The sequence below is a fragment of the Schistocerca americana genome, chromosome 4 (assembly GCF_021461395.2).
Source record: "Schistocerca americana isolate TAMUIC-IGC-003095 chromosome 4, iqSchAmer2.1, whole genome shotgun sequence".
NCBI lineage: Eukaryota > Metazoa > Arthropoda > Insecta > Orthoptera > Acrididae > Schistocerca > Schistocerca americana.
This window is the reverse complement of record NC_060122.1, coordinates 782,159,739-782,180,357: the sequence shown is the minus strand read 5'-3', so window position 1 is coordinate 782,180,357 and position 20,619 is coordinate 782,159,739. Positions and strand designations below refer to the sequence as shown.

The 20,619-nt window shown below is 43.6% G+C and overlaps 1 protein-coding gene across 1 annotated transcript in view; it reads right to left on the bottom strand.

Annotated features, from left to right (window-relative positions):
* LOC124612938 (dual specificity tyrosine-phosphorylation-regulated kinase 4) overlaps nucleotides 1-20,619 on the bottom strand; it is a 439,797-nt gene that overhangs the window by 178,086 nt on the left and 241,092 nt on the right. The window lies entirely within an intron of this gene.

Here is a 20,619-nt window from a genome sequence, read left to right as displayed (position 1 = left end):
CTAGGGGAAGACCACAACAGAAGTACATACAGGATGTTAGGGGTATATGTGCACATATTGGTGACTGAGAACAGTGTACTGAACAACATGAAAACAGTATTTATTTAATTCGCAGACTAATAATTAATAGCTATTAGGAGTAGTACGTTTTTAGGTTGTTTAGTACTTCCTAGTAGCATGAGCAAGCCAATAATGCTTATTTTCCCTTGGTGTTCAAGCGTGGACGTGTGGAGACAAAACAGTTAGTCTATATTGACTGGCGTAGTTCATTTAACGGTGCAGTTACGACCGTGAAGAAAATATCAGGTAGTGAATTATGTTTGCGGAAAGACTGTTAAACGCAGAGAAAAATAATTAACAGATTGAAATGGGCACATATTGAGGTACCAATGATCACAATATCTACACTTACACCCCTAACTCCCTGTACATCAAAGTTATGAAAAATATCAGCTGTAATTCCTACACAGGAATGAAGATGATGGAAAGACGTGAACGCTGGGATCCTGCTGCCAAACAGTCCGCGGCCTTAACACTAAAGGAAGGAAGGAAGGAACGAACAGTGTGATACAAATTTAGCAATATGCCACAAACTATGAATTATTACAGGAAAAGATTATTACAACTTTAGGTTCTCCGCGATGTTGAGACTACCTTAAGAGTTTGATTTACGCTAATGACGGGGTCCATGACATCACTTTATCAGCCACATGTGTTTTCCTCTTAATTAATACTAAAAGGGATGCTGCTGGCGTCAGATTAGGATCTTGTCCTTCAGCTGCATAAATGCGTACAGGTGAAAGATTACGAATACACTCCGAGAATGGTTGTTTGCGGTCTGTAATTAAAAACCCGGTCATTGAAGTAACTTGGTATCGAAAATTGGATACTTATGCAACGGGCGTACAACAGGTTCCTGCCTCTTTTGACGAAACATGAGATAATCAAAGTGTCTGAAATTATCAGGAAAACGTGCAAGCTACAGGGAAATAAATAAATAATCTTTTCGCCTATAGTCACAATTTTTATTTTGCCTGCCGGGTACTGCTTTCGGTACACAGTAACATCCTCAGGCCATCCTATGGTGAGAAAAATGTAGTACATAGAACAACAATGCATAAAAAATCTACAAAATATTTTTCTCTATGACAAAAAACGTATTGTATATAGTGTAACCTTCAAATGTACTCGTGTGAGTAGCCTCTTAGCTACGGTATGCAGTCATCACGTCCGCTTCCCAAGTACGAGCAGGTGTGTCAAGTACTAAAAGTAAATTTTTGCGGCCGGTAGTGATAAGAGTGCTCTCTACGCACAGAGTTTCACTTTTTACCTCCTAAAAAGAATCACAATGTAAAAGATATCGAAACAATACAAAAATAAAAATAGCATAAAATATGAAATTAAGAGAATACATGATGCAATAGTCCCCTCTGTAACAAAACAGTCAACGCTAAATAGCAAATCTATGCGACCAAGTTTTCATTGACCGTTTGCATACGGTTTATATTACTGTAAAGCAGGGGTAAGGAACTACGTATATATTTTAAGGATACGCCATATGCCATACGTTTCCTGCCGCAGAGAAAAATATTTTGTAAATATGTTATGAGCTGTTGTTCTATGTAGTGGAATTTTTTAATCATAGGGTGGCCTGAGCGTGATATGCGTACCGAAACCTGTAGCCGGTAGACGAAATAAGAATTGCGACTGTAGACCAAAATATACATTACTTCTAAAGTGTATAGATCGCTCTTCCAACTGACAGTATGTCAAGAAGATGTAGGGAAAAAATAAAAGAAAAAGAACGAAAGGTGAAAAAAGAACTGGTCGAACTAAAAAGTATGTAAGAATGCGATGCAATTTTTTTCCCCTAACTGTTCAACATGTACATCGAACAAGCAATGAAGGAAATAAAAACAACGGTTCGGGAGCGAGATTAGAATTCAAGCTGGAAGGATATCAATACTAAGATTCGCTGTGACATTGCTATCCTCAGAAAAGGCGAGGAAGAACTGCAGGGTCTGTTGAAAGGGTTGAATAGCCCAATGAGCACAGAATATGGATTGACCAAAGAAAGAGGAAAGTAATGAGGAGTAACAAAAATGAGATTTGCGACGAACTTAACATCAAAATTAGGGTACAAGAAGTAGACGAAGTGAAGCTCACGAAACTGCTATATATCGCACCTCCGACGGCTGCGACGTAACTCTTTCCATTTACTTTGGTGGTTTTATGTAGCGTTTTCAACAATATTTTTCTCGTCATGTACTCTTTATTATCGATTCGACGCTCACTCAAGCATTTCTTATCCGCTGCGGTCTCATTTTCTGTTGCCTTAGAATAAATGAAAAATGCAGATGCAGGTGTGGCTTGCCATGTCCTGATGAATATTGAGCTGAGCGGACGTAAGTAAAGCGAGCCGCGCTCTCGCTTCGTCACATTTCCTTAAAGTCCTTAATAAACGGTGAGTTAAAGTATACGTTGGACTGGGCCAGATAATTTGATAATGTATTTAATGCAATCTATGTTAAAAGTAGAAAGATGGTCGAGGAAGCAGGTGCTTAAAAAATCTTTGTGGGCGAGGGTGGGTAGATATAAAAAATACAATAGAACAGGCAAAGAGAGCACTCCTCGACAAAAGAAGTGCGCAGGTAAAGGGTATTCTAAGGAAAAGAGCAACCGTTAACTGCATTAACTGCGAACAATAGAAGCCACTCTGCCATCCACGTTTCTGATAAACTGCCGCCGTAAGCAGGGAGCTTCTAAATTCTAAATTCTGACGCGGCTCGTATCATTTCCAGTTATGCACTTGAAAACGATGCGCGTTTACTCTCAGATAACGCGTCGAGGTAATGGTGCGATAACGTGACGCCTTAAGCGAACTTCTACGATTGACGTCACACACAGAGCAGAGGAGCGAAGCGACTGTGCGGTTTGAAGCCATCACGGATTGGCGCTATGTTCAGAGTCGCTGGCGACACCAGCACACTGTATTTATGCAAAAAGTCTGTGTCGTACGAACACCATGCGTCACTTGTGAGGATAAATGATCGGTCAAGATTATTGCAACAGAGTACCAAATGGCAGAACATAGACAATGTGTACGCATTTCGCCGTAAATAAAAGTGAAATAACGAAGTTCTAAAATGTGCTGGGAATCCACAAATAAGAAGTTAAATCTCGCATGCTACAGTTGCTTTGAGCGTCCAATAGTTTTGCAGCCGTTGTAACGGAAGGAATGAACGAAGAAAGATTGTAATTTAACGTTCCGTCGATACTGAACGCATAGGAGGAGCAGCAGCTAGTGAGTGTGCTAACACATAGCCTATTCTTCTCGAACAATACGACTGTTGAAGCATGATGGTCATCATCTAACAAACGTAACATTGCCATACAATCTTATGCTCTCGATGTCCAAGACTGGATGGACACAAAAAAAAAAAAATGTTCAAATGTGTGTGAAATCTTATGGGACTTAACCACTAAGGTCATCAGTCCCTAAGCTTACACACTACTTAACCTAAATTATCATAAGGACAAACACACACACCCATGCCCGAGGGAGGACTCGAACCTCCGCCGGGACCAGCCGCACAGTCCATGACTGCAGCGCCTTAGGCCGCTTTTCTTTATCTCATTTTGTTCCCTTTTATTCGTTGCATCTGCTTAGGGCGGACGTCGTAAGACATCCTTTGAAGTTGGTTGTTGATCGATTAACTCAGTTTTTTTTTTTTTTTTATTACAGAGTGCAGCTAACCCTCTGACCGAACACGCTGAGCTACCGTGCCGACTAACCGCTCGGCTAATGGACACATTTAGTATTTATCCATGCAGGCTGGCGTAAAATCTGGTGGCACCAAACTGTAATAGCGTGTTCAGTCGATCGTTGAAGTACCTCATTCTTACCACGAGGCTTCGACTCGATTACATTTGCGTCAGACTTAACCATATTACTGCAGTTTAAAAGTATCACCCTCAAAAGATGTTTAAGAGAATGCACAAGGTGATTCAGTTAACCTTACCTATGTGCTTTATGCAACCTACAGCGCCTTCAAAAACCACTGAGAGATTTTCATATTCTCTCACTTGCTACGCACAAACTATTAGCCCTACAGAAAAAAAAATGAATGGGAGCTTTTTGTAGGAAATTCAGTGTAGTTAAATTTTGGACTGGGATATGTTTTGCTGGAGTCCACGCTTTTCGAGTTAGTCAAGAAAAACTCATTTGAAGGCCCCTTTCGTACGTTTTTCTTGAATAATTCGAAAACTCTGGCCTCTAGGGAAAACGTATCACAGTATGAAATTTAGTTACACTTAATTTTCTACAAAAATTTCCTATTAATTTTTTCTGTAGGATTAATGTTTGCGTGTAGCGGGCGAGAGAATACGAAAATTTCTCATACGGTTTTTGAAGAGGTTGGCGCGTTGTATAAAAACCACAGGTAGGGGCAGCTCAATCAGCCTGTTTAGATACGAAAAGCATATCGCGCTAGTGTCGGATTCTGTAGTATACATCCCAAGAAATGTACTCAAATTTCACACAAATTTTCCTATTAATACGCAGACATATAGTAAAGAACTTAAAAACATCTTGTCTGATGCAGCATGATGTTTACAAACGTCCAAACTAGTGACCATTAGTGTACAGAGATTGGTGATAAAGCATGCCACCGGAATAACAAAATGCATGGAGCATTTCATTTGGAACACACATCTTTCAGTTTCTACATTAAGCTGCAGATTCTTTTTATTTGGGGGGGGGGGAGATAATTACATCTTTGATGTCCCCCTCCCCCCCCCCCCCCGCCCACCACCCCAACGGGTTTGAGATCTGGTGAACGAGTAGAATACTCAACAATATTTCTCTGGTCAAATCGTCTCCTCGTCAGACGTGTATCAGAAAAAGGTATTTGTCTTGAAAATTTCCAATGCCTACAGAATCATCCTTGATACAATCATTGATGCGCTGGATAGGTGGATTTCGATTAAATTTCCTTTTAAAATGTTTTTACACATCAGTGACGTTATCGCACTTTCAGTATCATTTCCGTAAAAGTCTCTCTTCCTGAAGCTTACGCATATTTTCGTCATTATTTGAAGTCGGTTACATGAGCAAAAAGTGAAAAAATTGCAGTATCTTATGACAGCCATTCAAGGACTCAATAAGCGTTCTTACGGTACTCAATCCAATCTCGGAAAAAGGACGGATTACTGGGATACGAAACTGACAGCCAAGAAAATAATACGTAATCATTTGTCATTTTGTCCTGAAACAGGCGCAGAAATTACACCTGTGTTTGCGACGTTCAGTTCTCACCTGGAGATGGCCTAAAAAGCCGCTTGACATCGAACAAATTTAGAGTCGCGCAAGGGTCGTAACGGGCAGTTTAAGCCAGAAATGTTCGGGAAACTTAAATGGTAATCGTTGTAAAAAACACGACGTAATTCTTGTGAAACCCTGTTGGGTATCTTTAGAGAACCAGTATTCGCAGAAGACTGGGTGCCATAGCGTATATCTCACTTAGGGATAGTAAGATAAGAGAGATTAAGGCACTACAGAGTCTTGTACGTAGTTATTTCTCCTTCGCTGAATGCACGAATGAAATACGACCGAAGTCGATATTTCCACCAAGTGTCCTTTCCCATGCACTGTAAATGTCTTGTGGAGTCTTTATGTAGATGTCAAAATGCATAAAAAAGTTATAGAATTATTTTATCAAAAGCTATGACATTAACTGAATTTTCTGTCAGTGCTTGGTAGAACATGGTAACAACGTTAAATAGGAAGCACTTCCAAATGTTCTTCATAATGATATTTGATCCATCACGAAGGGCCCATATGTGCTCGGTTGGAGACAGATCTGGCGATCTAGAAGCCAAGGCATCATTTTTCACACTCTGTAGAGCATACTGGGTTACAACGGCGGATTGTGGGCCAGTATTATCGTGCTGGAAAATACTACCTGCAATGCTGTCCGTGAATGGCACCGCAACTTGTCGAATCACCAGACTGACGTACAAATTTGCAGTCAGGGGAGGTGGGAAATCACAGAGCGTTCCTAACGTCACACGAAATCGCACCCGAGATCGTAACTTCAGGTGTAGGTACAGTGTACAGCACGCAGACAAAATGGTTGCTGGCCCTCAACTGGCTTCTTTCCGACTAACACAAGGCCATCACTGACACCGACGCAGAACCAGCTTTCATCAGAAAACACAACACACTTCAACCTTCGCCTCCAATGAGCTCTCGCTTGACACAACTGAAGTTGCAAATGGCGGTGGTTTGGGATCAGTGGAATGCACGCTACGGGGCATCTGGCTCGGAGCTGTCCTTGAAGTAATCTACACTACTGGACATTAAAATTGCTACACCAAGAATAAATGCAGGTAATAAACGGGTATACATTGGACAAATATATTATACTATAACTAACATGTCATTACATTTTCACGCAATTTGGGTGCATAGATGCTCAGAAATCAGTACCCAGAACAACCACCTCTGGCCGTAATAACGGCGTTGATACGACTGGGCGTAGAGTCAGAGCTTGGATGGCGTGTTCAGGTACAGCTGCCCATGCAGCCTCTACACGATACTACAGTTCATCAAGAGTAGTGACTGGCGTGTTGTGACGAGCCAGTTGCTCGCCCACCATTGACCAGACGTTTTCAATTGGTGAGAGATCTGGAGAATGTGCTGGCCAGGGCAGCAGTCGAACATTTTGTGTATCCACAAAGGCCCGTACAGAACCTTCAACATGCGGTCGTGCATTATCCTGCTGAAATGTAGGGTTTCGCAGGATCGAATGAAGTGTAGAGCCACGGGTCGTAATACATCTGAAATGTAGCGTCCACAGTTCAGAGTGCCGTCAATGCGAGCAAGAGGTGTCCGAAACGTGTAACCAATGGCACCCCATACCATCACGCCGCATGATACGCCAGTATGGCGATGACGAATACACGCTTCCAATGTGCGTTCACCGCGATGTCGCCAAACAATAATGCGACCATCATGTTGCTGTAAACAGAACCTGGATTCATCCAAAAAATTACGTTTTGCCATTCGTGCACCAAGGTTCGTCGTTGAGTACACCATCGCAGGCGCTCCTGTCTGTGATGTAGCGTCAAGGGTAACTGCAGCCACGGTCTCTGAGCTGATAGTCCATGCTGCTGCAAACGTCGCCGAAATGTTCGTGCAGACGGTTGTTGTCTTGCAAACGTCCCCATCTGTTGACACAGGGATCGAGACGTGGCTGCACGATCCGTTACACCCATGCGGATATGTCTGTCATCTCGACTGCTAATGATACGAAGCCGTTGGGATGCAGCACGGCGTTCCGTATTACCCTCCTGAACCCAGCGATTCCATATTCTGCTAACAGCCACTGCATCTCGACCAACGCGAGCAGCAATGTCGCGATACGATAAACCGCAATCGCGTTAGGATACAATCCGACCTTTATCAAAGTCGGAAACGTGATGGTACGCATTTCTCCTCCTTACACGAGGCATCACAACAACGTTTCACCAGGCAACGCCGGTCAACTACTGTTTGTGTATGAGAAATCGGTCGGAAACTTTCCTCGTGTCAGCACGTTGTAGGTGTCGCCACCGGCGCCAGCCTTGTGTGAATGCTCTGATAAGCTAATCATTTGCATATCACAGCATCTTCTTCCTGTCGGTTAAATTTCGCGTCTGTAGCACGTCATCTTCGTGGTGTAGCACTGTGGTACCAACTCCTGCTCAGATTGCTGCTGCAGATGCTAAATGCGCTAGAGCCACACGGCGAATACGATGGTCTTCTCTCTCGGTAGTGCCACGTGACCGTCTGGGCATGTTCGTGACCACCGATGTCAGCAGTCATTACAGTGGCTACATTCCTGCCAAGTTTTTCTGCAGTATCGAGGAAGGTACAACCAGCTTCTCGTAGCGCTCTTACACGACCTCGTACGAACTTACAATCGGTGATGTGTCGATAATGTCGTTTTTGTCGCCTCAAAGGTATTCTTGTCTAACATCAACTCACCACGCCCAATCTGGAAGGTAACTAACCCTCATGACCGTTACCGCTTGTGTTTAAATCAAACCTGATTTGCATCCTCATAGTGGCGCCACTTAGCGCCACTCTTATGCAACTGGCACGAAATTTGAACAGACATCATCTTTTTGGTGTAGAAACACGCGTACCAACTTTCGTTTATGTCGCACATCTCCTCCTCGGGTTTGCGGCTTTTTTCCGTCAGCGAGCTGCTCAGTACTAACCTTGAAGTGTGATACGGTCGGGTTCTCCCTCATTGTCGCAGGCACTGTCAGTGGAAGTGCCGGTGCCAGCAGGTATTCCTAACGAAACCCGCAGCCCTCCGATTCCGTAAAAGCTATCACAGCCGACTCCGAGCGTCGCCATAGCAACGGCCTCGGTACCGTCAGAATGCTAATCACCGTCGCATCACAATGCGAGTGCGGTCGTGCAGGCAGAAACTAATGGTTTCGTAGCGCGTGGAGCACCCTGTTAACAAGACTGGAGTTCATTAGCGGAATCGTTAACGGGAAGAGCAAAAGTGACGCCGAGAACAAAGGTCCACGGTGAAGGCAAGTGCGTGGAAAGGACGTGCGTGCAGAGGGAGCGGCCGGCGCCCAGCGGCGCGTGTGATAGCGGCAGACTGCGAGAGTGAACTTTCTCCAGCGGGTGACCTACTGCTGTTGCCACAGCCGGCCGGTCGGCCGCTGCCCTTCACCTTGCCGCTTCCTGTGCCGCCGAGCGCTCCCGGCCAACAAACTTCTGACCGTCAAATGCCGGACACGGCGCCCACTCCACAACACTCGAGCCACACGTGACGTCATTTTGATGTCACGCTCCGTATCGAACCGAAGCCTTCTAGATACAAGGCCTACGCACAGCGGCCATATTGGCACGTGACGTCACAAACTGTTGGCCACCTTATCTGTAGTCGGCAGTCCTGTTGGCGTGTATGTTGTGTTGAAAGTGTGTGCCACGTGAAACTGATATATATATTTCATACAGTATTCGCATTCAGTTCTTCGAAGTATGGGATACAAGTGTTGCGTTCCCTTTTGCCAGGGAAATTATAAATCCCAAAAAGGCATGAAAGTGCACATGTTTCGATTTCCCAAATGTGTGAAGTTGAGAAATCGCTGGATTGCAGCTATTCCCAGACAGGAATTTGTGTCTACGCATCATTCAAGGGTAAGTAAATGACAAAAAATTTATAGCGTCTTATTTGTTTCCATTGCACCACATTTGCAATTTTTTTTAAAAGCAGTTATGTATCACGTACCAGTATAATTTGTTTCTTAATTCTGGACCATTGCTGCGAGGTTAATACGAAGCTGGCTGTGAAATGTCTCTCATATTTGCAACTATTGTCACACAGAATAGTTATACATATTAATTAGTATGGCTCGAAACTGTTTAGTATTACTTATCATTGCTACCAGATTATTGAGGTTCCAGCACTTTTATTTGGAAGAGCTGCAGAATGATTTTGTTCAGTTTTACATATACAGCTATTCGGAAGTAATTTCAATTTGAGTAAACTACCTTAGAAAATTGCTTTAATGAATTCAGTGTTCGACAGATTAAGCAGTATAGAAAGCAGAATTTCGATGTAAGTGCACTGTGATTAAATTAACAGCACTCTGAGACGAATTTCAGTCAAGGATATAGGAGAAACAGTCTTTTCATGTTTAAGGTTCTGAAGTTCTGGAGAAACAGGGAAATAAAATATTTTTTCGGGTTTTTTGTTTTATTAAACATTATGTCAGGAGGTGCTCCATTTCGCCGAATGATTTGAGTTTCGTGTGAGGTCAGCAAATTTTGGAGTGGAGAGAAAAATTTACGAAAATAACCAGGGAAACAAATTCTTAAATTCTGTAGGAGCTCCAGCTGGTTTATTTAAAACCGAAAACGTCTGCTTATTATTGCATATTGCCGATTTTTTACTGCAAGAAAACGTAGCTCGTGAGGTAAAAGACAGACTTTTAAATTACAGTTTGTATTCAAGCCTAGAAACTCGTATTTAAGGCAAATCGTCAAAATAATTTTACATCTTGAAACAACATAGGGCAGTTTTGTTCAGTTACTTTAAGCAATGTTATAAATTTCCATACTTTCATTACAAGGCCATGTAGAAGAGGAAAACACGAGAATACCTATGCGGTCTCAGCTCTAAAACTCGTAAAGTTCGTATAACTGCAGAGTGCTTAACACGAGCGTTCCGATACAGACCCGGCCATCAGTATGTGACGTCACAAGTGTGCGCGCAGGCCTGTAGTCTAGGTGGTGTTGATCGAAGGTGCCGACAAGGTAGCTCAGCGTATTCGGTCAGAGGGTTAGCTACCCTCTGTAATAAAAAAACTGAGTTAATGGATCAACAACGAACTTAAACGTATGTCTTACGACGTCCGCCCCGAGCAGATGCAAAAAAAAAAAAAAAAAAAAAGTTTGGTACTTGGAAGACGCCATATTGGATTTCGTCGCTCTTAGATGAAACTGGTACTTTGTGGGTTTTATATAATAACTTAGGTACTGAAAATAAATGCTTTTTTAAAAAATACCAACACAATTAGCATCTCTCGAAAACGTGTCTGTATTTGTACAATTTGTTGGAATAAAATGACGAAAGACGTCATATTGCTGATTAAAGAATTTTCGTATATGATTGTTTTCGTATTACAAAAAGGTTCAAATGGCTCTGAGCACTATGGGACTTAACAGTTCTGGTCATCAGTCCCCTAGAACTTAGAACTACTTAAACCTAACTAACCTAAGGACATCACACACATCCATGCCCGAGGCAGGATTCGAACCTGCGACCGTAGCAGTCGCGCGGTTCCGGACTGCGCGCCTAGAACCGCTAGACCACCGCGGCCGGCTTCGTATTACGACTTGCCTGTTAGGAAAGTATGCCGTTTGAAGGCAATGACGCGTTGAGGGCTTTTCAAAAAGTCGTCGTTCTTGATAGTAGTACCAAGTGACCACATAAACAGCGACGTGGGTTGCGGAGATGTAGAGGGTGAACCAGAACTCCATCGGCAATCCAAAAGTTACGACACGGTCCCAAATAGAACAATGGTCTAGAAACTTTAGAATAAATTTCTATTATTTTACCTATGATAATCCTTAGACTACTGGTTTCGGTCAGCGATGACCATCTTCAGATCTGTTTTAAAACGTATCCTAATACAATGAAGTCATAGTGGCGTCGTGAACAGATACTGTGCTGGTTTGTGTGTATCTTTCGACGATGCCACCATAGCTTCATTATATTAGGATACGTTTTAAAACAGCTCTGAAGATGGTCATCGCTGATTGAGACCGGTCGTCTAAGGATGTAACAATTTTGTGATGGTCCCGGCGGAGGTTCGAGTCCTCCCTCGGGCATGGGTGTGTGTGTTTGTCCTTAAGTTACGTTGTGCAAGACGCGACAGTTGGCTGCGACTGCGACGCTGCCCCCTCCTCTTTCCCCACCCTGGCAGACGGCGACACGGCCGCAACACGACAGGAGTCGTCGCCGTTTCCCAAGCTCCGGACGGCGGCGGCGGATTCAAATACATAAGAAAAATAAGAATTCCGATTTTCTTGCTGTAAAAAATACTGTATGTTAATGCAACAAAGTTACATCGGCTCCCAGAGTTAGTTTTTCGATACAGATTCTCCTTTTACTTTAAAAAATTGAAAAGTATCTCTTCCGGTTTTGCGTGTTTTTTTCGCTGTATATTACTTCTCAATCAATTGTGAGGAAAGTAAAAGGCACAAAAAATTGATGTTTGCGTATCTTACAGTTTCACATCACAGCTTGATAATGAGGTGTGTATTTTTCCGATATTCGTCACAGTTATCCCGATACTTAATTTACAAGTAACCTACTGCATAAAATTTGAATTGTGTACAGTGAAAAATGTGGTCGCTGGCTACTTTACGTATGGTTCACGTTAGGTCATACATCGTTGCCGATGAAAAGAAGCTAACATATCGAAATTATTTTTTAAGTTGAGATCAGATTGATATCGATCTCCGTTTCCGAGATTTGGGCTCATATATCTCCGGGAGCGTCGCGACTAGCCGCCAGTTCTGTCGGCGCGCAACGAGAATCGTGTGGTCATCACACGATAGAGAATGCATTTGTTTTGTTTCGCTGACACATTTGGACCTAATGAAACCATTTTATGTCATATTCCTCCGGTATGAGTTACTAATATTTCTCCATATGCTCTTGACAATTTCATTTAAAATGCCACGAAACGTAGGTTTCTTAAAGCCAAGTGATCAAGCAGAACCCATTTTCTTGGTTTTGCTGAGGCATCTGAACCTGTTCCAAGCTTTCTTTCTCGTTTATTTCTCTGATACGAGTCCCGAATATTCCTCCATCTGTTTTTGCACATTTCACCTAAAATTCCAATGAAAGATAAGTTTATTAACAATAAGCGCACGCTAGCTTCATTGCATTGTTTCAAGTTCTTGACAACAAGATAGGGTTACACCTTAAACATCTCTAGAATTTTGATTCTGAACGTCTACAGTATACACTGGCAGAAATGTGGAAGAAATAATGTCCATGCTTGTACACAAAATTTCCCCAAATTATACTTGTCAGTTTCTCCCATGCAGAAACTTTTGGAACAAGCTAAGGCAACTTTCATAGCCGACTGAATCTTTATTCCCATCGAAATGAACTTCCATATTCTTGTATTCTGACAGCATACATCGTTATGGATGACATCAACATTTAATCTTGCCAAGCTGCACTCAAAAGATGACTCCAGGATTTACAAAAGACGAATTTCAATTGTGAACTGTGTCAGACCAGAAGGGCCTTGTAAAACAGTAGTGCACTTTTGGCACAAGTTTTTTGAGCACCATCTTCTACCAATGAATTGAAGTGAATGTGACAAATTACTTATTGCAGCATACTGTTTGCGCAATCTGTTGAGAAACGCCTTCCTCAAAAACGAACATCTATTGATTACAGAAAGCTGTACAACAATCTGGTGGTGGTTTTTCACAACTAGAAGGTATCATCAAGACACCAATCTACCGTTTACTTTCAAAGTGAAGGTATTGTAAAATGTAACTTTCTCGTTGTACTTTAGATTGTTCATTTTATAATGTATTTGCCGTTTTCAATTTTTATCGTCACAAAAAAGAGTAATGCGAAAATTGACCAAGTTCATTTTCATCATTCTAATTCTACATCTGCATGGATTATACTGATTTTCATAACAGGCCTGAAAAATTTGCATTAATGGGAAAATATTATATATTTCACTCACCTGCCAGTTTCAACTGTGCACCAATTACTTCCCAAATTCTGTCTTTGAACATAGTGTCTCTATATTTAGGGTTCTTCAAATCGTAAAGGCAAGGCTGTTGCGAGACCAGCTCACAGAGCATCACATCATGTGAGTGGCTCATTTCAGTTTTCCTTGACTGGCACGACATCTTTCTCGCAGCCGTACGTCTTTGTGTCGTGCGACTTCCGTCGCAACACTGCTCACTGGTGCAGTGCTGCGACAGCTGCCGCAACAGTCGCGCGTCGCATCCCAAACTCGAACTGCGCATGCGCCAGCGGACAACTTCTGACGTCACGTAGCGACCCGTCGCAGTCGCTAGTGTGCGTCGCGCCTTGGACAACGTACCTTTAGGATAATTTAGGTTAAGTAGTGTGTAAGCTTAGGGACTGATGACCTTAGCAGTTAAGTCCCATAAGATTTCACACACAATTTTGTGATGATAGACGGAAATAAAAGAATTTTATTCTCCACCGACAATCTTTCAGACTTTCATCAGGGATATCTTCTGGGTATCTTCGAATAAGAGACGCACGGTCTTCGGCAACTCGTTACATGCTGTTGGATTTCGTTTGGCTTTTTGTCCCAATTAGCTTTTATCTCTGCCACATTGAAAATATCTGCAGCTTGTGTTCAGTGTCACTCGGTTTTGCTTTTACAGGTTAATTGATGAAGAGTAGGGGATGTCCGTCCCCTGCACGGGTTCACTGAAAAGGATTGCAGAGAAGCGCCAGGATGCTATATTGAGCTGTTCCCACAGCACCAGCAACCACACTGTTGTGTACATGTTATACGTCGGGGGTTGTCGTATTACTCTATGTTGTGTGTTGCACGTTTTGGTTATTGCAAACTATGGGTTTCTCCACTGTTGTGAAGGTATTTTCACAGAAGCAAGGGCGATCACGGTAACAAACCGAAAAATGGTAATTACAGTCTTACGCTGTAACGAACCGCCGGAGGTCGTGTGTCCCTTATACCAGAATAGTCAGAAAGTATCCTTGATCAGCCTCTGAAACTTTGTAGGTGGAGTTCTGGTAGTGTTCTAACATGGATACTTTGAGAACGAGCCACTTGCGCACCTTTCGATTCAAATATAGTCCGCTGCAGTGCAGCACAGTATATCGACGTGGGCAGCACCTAAATTCCTCGTAGGTGTCCTAATGACCTGCTGTCGCCTATGCAAAGCATTGTTTTGTTTTCTTTTTGGGGCGTGGCGTCAACACTGAGGGCAGCTGTACAGCAATCCGTTCAGGAGAGTCTCGGAGAGTAGAGAGTTACTGTCGACAGAGACCACTTGTTTTGGACGCTGCCTGAAGTGGGTGTTGCATCTGCAGGAAACTGTACGCAGCAAAGCAGACGAATGATAAACAAAAAAAAAGAATGGTTCAAATGGCTCTGAGCACTATGGGACTTGACTGCTGACGTCATCAGTCCCCTAGAACTTAGAACTACTTAATTCTACCTAACCGAAGGACATGACACACATCCATGCCCGAGGCAGGATTCGAACCTGCGACCGCAGCGGTCTAGCGGTTCCGGACTGCAGCGCCTAGAACCGCTCGGCCACACCGGCCGGCGAATGATAACACAAGATGTTCCAAAACAAAAGTTCGTTTTCAGAAGAGTACTGAGGTTTCAATAGGAAGATAATATGGAGGAATAATATTTGTAAACGACGCTATCTCTTGAATTACGTAACACTTAGACTACTTCCAGTTCTTCGAAGACTCTCATCTCTGCACGTCTTGTATCCCCGTGCCAACTTTTCACCTTCTCAGATAATATGCTTCTTTCTAATTACATCGCTGTAGGCGGGATGTCAAAATTTAATGGAGAATGCATTTAGTATTCCTCGTGAGCTCCCTTCCGTTCGTTAATGATTTTTAACACCTCACGGCATGTGCTATAAAAGATGGCGAGCTTCCAGCACTGCAGCCGACAGTCGATATCAACCGTTGGAGATATCTTCAGAATAACAGAGATCGCTCGTTCTCTGTTTACGCCCTTCTTACCCCGCCCCCCCCCCCCTCCACCACTCTAACTAATGAAAGCTCCGCCTACCAGCTACAAAGTTCTTTTGGCGAATGACTCTTCTCTCTATAAATGATTCTCGTCGGGTAAAAAGGGGGGTTCTGTTTTATTATTTCGATTTTAATTATTCTAAATTCCTGGTTATAAACTTAAATGATGGCTTCGCTTTAGAACAGACACTCATTAACCAGAACACGATGATCGCTAACTACCGCGAGAATGAATGTCGCCTGGTGAGTTTTCGGGCACGTGACGCTGTAGGGAAAGGACATAACCGGAGCAAAGGCGATCGGGGACTCGTAGCCACGGTACCAGCCGCAGATGAGGAAATCCAGTGAGATAAGTGACACTGGTAAAAGCCACATCATTGTGGTCCGACGCCTGCGACGAGCATGTTTGGAAATGGTTAGCTGTTCCCCTGCTAGTGTAATGGGCAGTTATGGCAAGTGTTTGCAGGACGGTGAAACCGTGCGGAGGCGACGAAGTGTCGGACGTCGATGCCTTTCCACAGAACGTGGAACTCGCAGGCTTGCCCGCTCAGTAAATCTGTGGTTGATCTGACAAGAGAGTACAGTCCCGGTGCAGGGACCAGTGATCCGCGCCGCTCCTTTCAGCGTACATTGTTGAATATGGGGGTTCAAATGATTCAAATGGCTCTCAGCACTATAGGACTTAACTTCTGAGGTCATCAGTCCCCTAGAACTTAGAACTACTTAAACACACATCACACACATCCATGCCCGAAGCAGGATTCGAGCCTGCGACCGTAGCGGTCGCGCTGTTCCGGACTGTATTGCCTAGAACCGCTCGGCCACACCGGCCGGCGAATACGGGGGTTCGGAGCAGGCGACTCCTACGTGTTCTCATGTTGATCCAATGACATTATCAGTTACGATTGCTGCTGGCATGCGGATATGCAGAGTGGACCGTGGATCAATGGAAACGTGTCGCCTGCTCGGATGACAGACGTTTCTTGTTACAATAGGTCGATGTTCGATTACGCCGTCATCTAGGAAAACGGCTGCTCGAGACGTACAAGGCAGCACGCACGCGGGCCGATGGTAGCTGTATTGATCTTGCGGACAGTCATCTGAGGTAGTAATGGTATGCTTCTGACAGCTGTGGAATATTGTTGCAGATATTTATAAAAATATTTCCAAAGAACAAAGCAGTACTGGAAAGACGGAACGCTTAACGAGTCTTTTATTACAGGACAGTTTCGTACAGGGAAACTACATACATTTATGAAACATTGCAAGCATGCTAACTTTTTTGTTTTGTTTTGGAAACGTTTCTATAAATATTTTAAGTTTATGTATTAACATTGTTGGCGGAACGGCTTTTAAGTCAATAAAGACGTTTCACTCCACGCTTCTTAAACGCCCCCTCCCCCTTCCCCACGAAATTCCCATTGTAGGTGCCATGTCTTCCGCAACTCCTCCTAGCCTGACACTGCAAGAACTTCATCTTTATCCTATATACACACCTCAAAAAATGTTTTGCATCACCCAGGTTCCCAGAACTCTTGAAGATAGACATGGACTCTGGATACTGTATCACAGTCCCTTTGACTGTTCAGAGATGTCACTAAACCCGCCCAAAGATGTAAACAACCATGCATGACCAGTGCCTGTTAAACGGAGGGGGTCCGACAGCCGATCAGTTCCAGTCTTTCCACCACGAAGGAGGTACACGGCTCCTGTTTTATGTAGTTCAACCATGCCTAGACGGTCAATACCGCGGTTCGATCGCGTCCGCATTGTTACTTTGTGCCAGGATGGTCTCGGAAAGTGTCCAGGCGTCTCGGAGAGAACCAAAGTGATGTTGTTCGGACATGGAGGAGCTACAGGGAGACAGGAACTGTCGATGACATGCCTCGCTCATGCCGCCCAAGGGCTACTACTGCAGTGGATGACCGCTACCTACGGATTATGGCTCGGAGGAACCCTGACAGCAACTCCACCATGCTGAATAATACTTTTCGTGCAGCCACAGGACGTCGTGTTACGACTCAAACTGCGCGCAATAGGCTGCATAATGCGCAACTTCACTCGCGACGTCCATGGTGAGGTCCATCTTTGCAACCACGACACCATGCAGCACGGTACAGATGGGCCCAACAACATGCCGAATGGACCGCTCAGGATTAGCATCACCTTCTCTTCACCGATGAGTGTCGCATATGCCTTCAACCAGACAATCGTCGGAGACGTGTTTGGAGGCAACCCGGTCAGACTGAACGCCATAGACACACTGTCCAGCGAGTGCAGCAAGGTGGAGGTTCCCTGCTGTTTTGGGGTGGCTTTATGTGGGGTCGACGTACGCCGCTGGTGGTCATGGAAGGCGCCGTAAAGGCTGTACGATACGTGAATACCATCCTCTGACCGATAGTGCAACCTTATCGGCAGCTTATTGCGAGGCATTCGTCTTCATGGACGACAATTCGCGCCCCCCTCGTGCACATCTTGTGAATGGCTTCCTTCAGGATAACGACATCGATCGACTATAGTGGACAGCATGTTATCCAGACATGATAGATTTAAATAAAGGGCTGTTTATGGACGACGTGACCCGCCAATCAGTCTGCGAGATCTACACCGAATCGCCGCTGAGGAGTGGGACAATCTGGACCAACAGTGCCTTGATGAACTTGTGGGTAGTATGCCACGATGAATAAAGGCATGCATCAATGCAAGAGGACGCGCTACTTGGTATTAGAGGTACCGGTGTATACAGCAATCTGGACCACCACCTCTGAAGGTCTCGCTGTATGGTGGTACAACATGCAATGTGTGGTTTTCATGAACAGTAAAAAGGGCGGAAATGATGTTAATGTTGATCTCTATTCCAATTTTCTGTAAAGGTTCCGGAACTCTCGGAACAGAGGTGATGTAATATCTTTTTGATTTGTGTTTATGTTGTGTATTACCTAACAAAACTCCAATGGCTGCCCCATCTGTACTTCCATTACAGGTTTAACAATGTCAGAATTTTTAATGACATTTGCAAATACGTGTACTAGCAAACAGTTTTAGGTATTTCATTGTTTTTGAAATTACGTTAGAAGAATAGCAGGGTAAGTCAGTAAAGTTACTACTGCCCATACATGATAGCTCCTCTCCTGCCTCTTCCCGCTCTGGTTTATGAGCATTTCCTACATAACCCTAGGTGATTCTTTGTTCTATATTGTTAGATTTGCTGTTTGCTATTGGCTCTCATCTGTATGAATTACGCTTGGTCTGTGACTGTGTTAGTAAGCTACTTTCCCCTGTTCTCCCTTCATCAATCTTCCATCAACCATCAAATCAGTCACGTGATGTATTGATGTTCTTTTATAAGGTATGTATTAGTCGACCGCAATATTTTTGCACCTGGGAATGTGGGCGCTTCGGTCGGCTTATCGTGAATTTGTATCGTGATATTTCACCAGCACACGCTGAATAACTCGATAGTGTATGCACAACGATCCTGAAAACATTCAGAGTGCGAAGCGTTTTTCTTAATGGCAACTGTACTTGTTACTGTAACATCACCGCATGTTTCTGGTACCGGCCATGCAATAACATCGCGGTTAAGTAGTAAATATAACAGTGAGTGTTTGTAAGTGTTATTACTCTTAATGTCATGCACACGGCTGTGCTCGTATTTTGATGGCAGCTATCATTTGGTGGATTTTCTAATGATGGGCTACTCCCAAAACGCGTCAGCAAGTATAATTTTTAACAACAAATTATCTGTTGATTTTAGCGGCCTAATAAAGTGTAAGTAGGCTGTTTAGGTTTTAATGTTGGTAACGCCACGTAGTGCTCTGTAAGAAAATCGCCGACTGCGCTGTGTGCAGTCTGTGGCTGGTTGGACTCATTGTTGGAATATTTGCTTGTGTAGTGTTGGGCAGTTGGGTGTGAACAGCGCGTAGCGTTGTGCACTTGGAGGTGAGCCGCCAAGAGTGGTGGATGTGGAGAGGGAGATGCCAGAGTTTTGAGAGGTTACTATAAGCGGACGATACGGACGTGTGTCCGTCAGAAAAAGTAAATTTGTAAAGATGGATGTCATGAATTGATAGATATGTATATGATGACTTTTGAACACTATTAAGGTAAATACATTGATTGTTCTCTATCATAATCTTTTATTTGCTAACTATGCCTATCAGTAGTTAGTGCTATCAGTAGTTAGAATCTTTTATTTAGCTGGCAGTATTGGCGCTCGGTGTATTGCAGTAGTTCGAGTAACGAAGATTTTTGTGAGGTAAGTGATTTGTGAAAGGTAAAGGTTAATGTTAGTCAGGGCCCTTCCTTTGTAGGGATTATTGAAAGTCAGATTGCGTTGCGCTAAAAATATTGTGTGTCAGTTTAGTGATGATGAGAATAAGTAAAGAGAGAAATGTCTGAGTACGTTCAGTTCTGGTCAGCTGTTTGAAAATCAAGTTTACCAGCACAGTCACTCTTACTTTTCAAAGGGGACGTTTCAAAAGCAGTGACGTAAGACGTGCTAGGAGTAAGGACCCGACTCCTAGTTCGGCACACAGTTTCAACTCTTAAGGAACTTTCATTACTTTAACCTTTCAGATAAAAATTCCACTGAAGCAGCATAGACCTTCTGAAATTTAGTAACGGTTTCGGTAGCAAGCAAAAAAACTAAATAAAGTTTTTTTTTTAAGTATTTGGGCACATATACAGCACACAAAGTGTTACGCCGCGCGGGATTAGCCGAGCGGTCTCAGGCGCTGCAGTCATGGACTGTGCGGCTGGTCCCGGCGGAGGTTCGAGTCCTCCCTCGGGTATGGGTGTGTGTGTTTGTCCTTAGGATAATTTAGGTTAAGTAGTGTGTAAGCTTAGGGAATGATGACCTTAGCAGTTAAGTCTCATAAGATTTCACACACATTTGAACATTTCGAACGTGTTACACTGAAAGACGTGATAGAAGGGTACGTCAGGGCAGTACAGACTGTGGCTGTTGGGAGACATTCCTGCGTTGTTCAGTCATCTACATCTACATCTACATCTATACTCCGCGAGCCACCTTACGGTGTGTGGCGGAGGGTACTTATTGTACCACTATCTGATCCCCCCTTCCCTGTTCCATTCACGAATTGTGCGTGGGAAGAACGACTGCTTGTAAGTCTCCGTATTTGCTCTAATTTCTCGGATCTTTTCGTTGTGATCATTACGCGAGATATATGTGGGCGGTAGTAATATGTTGGCCATCTCTTCCCGGAATGTGCTCTCTCGTAATTTCGATAATAAACCTCTCCGTATTGCGTAACGCCTTTCTTGA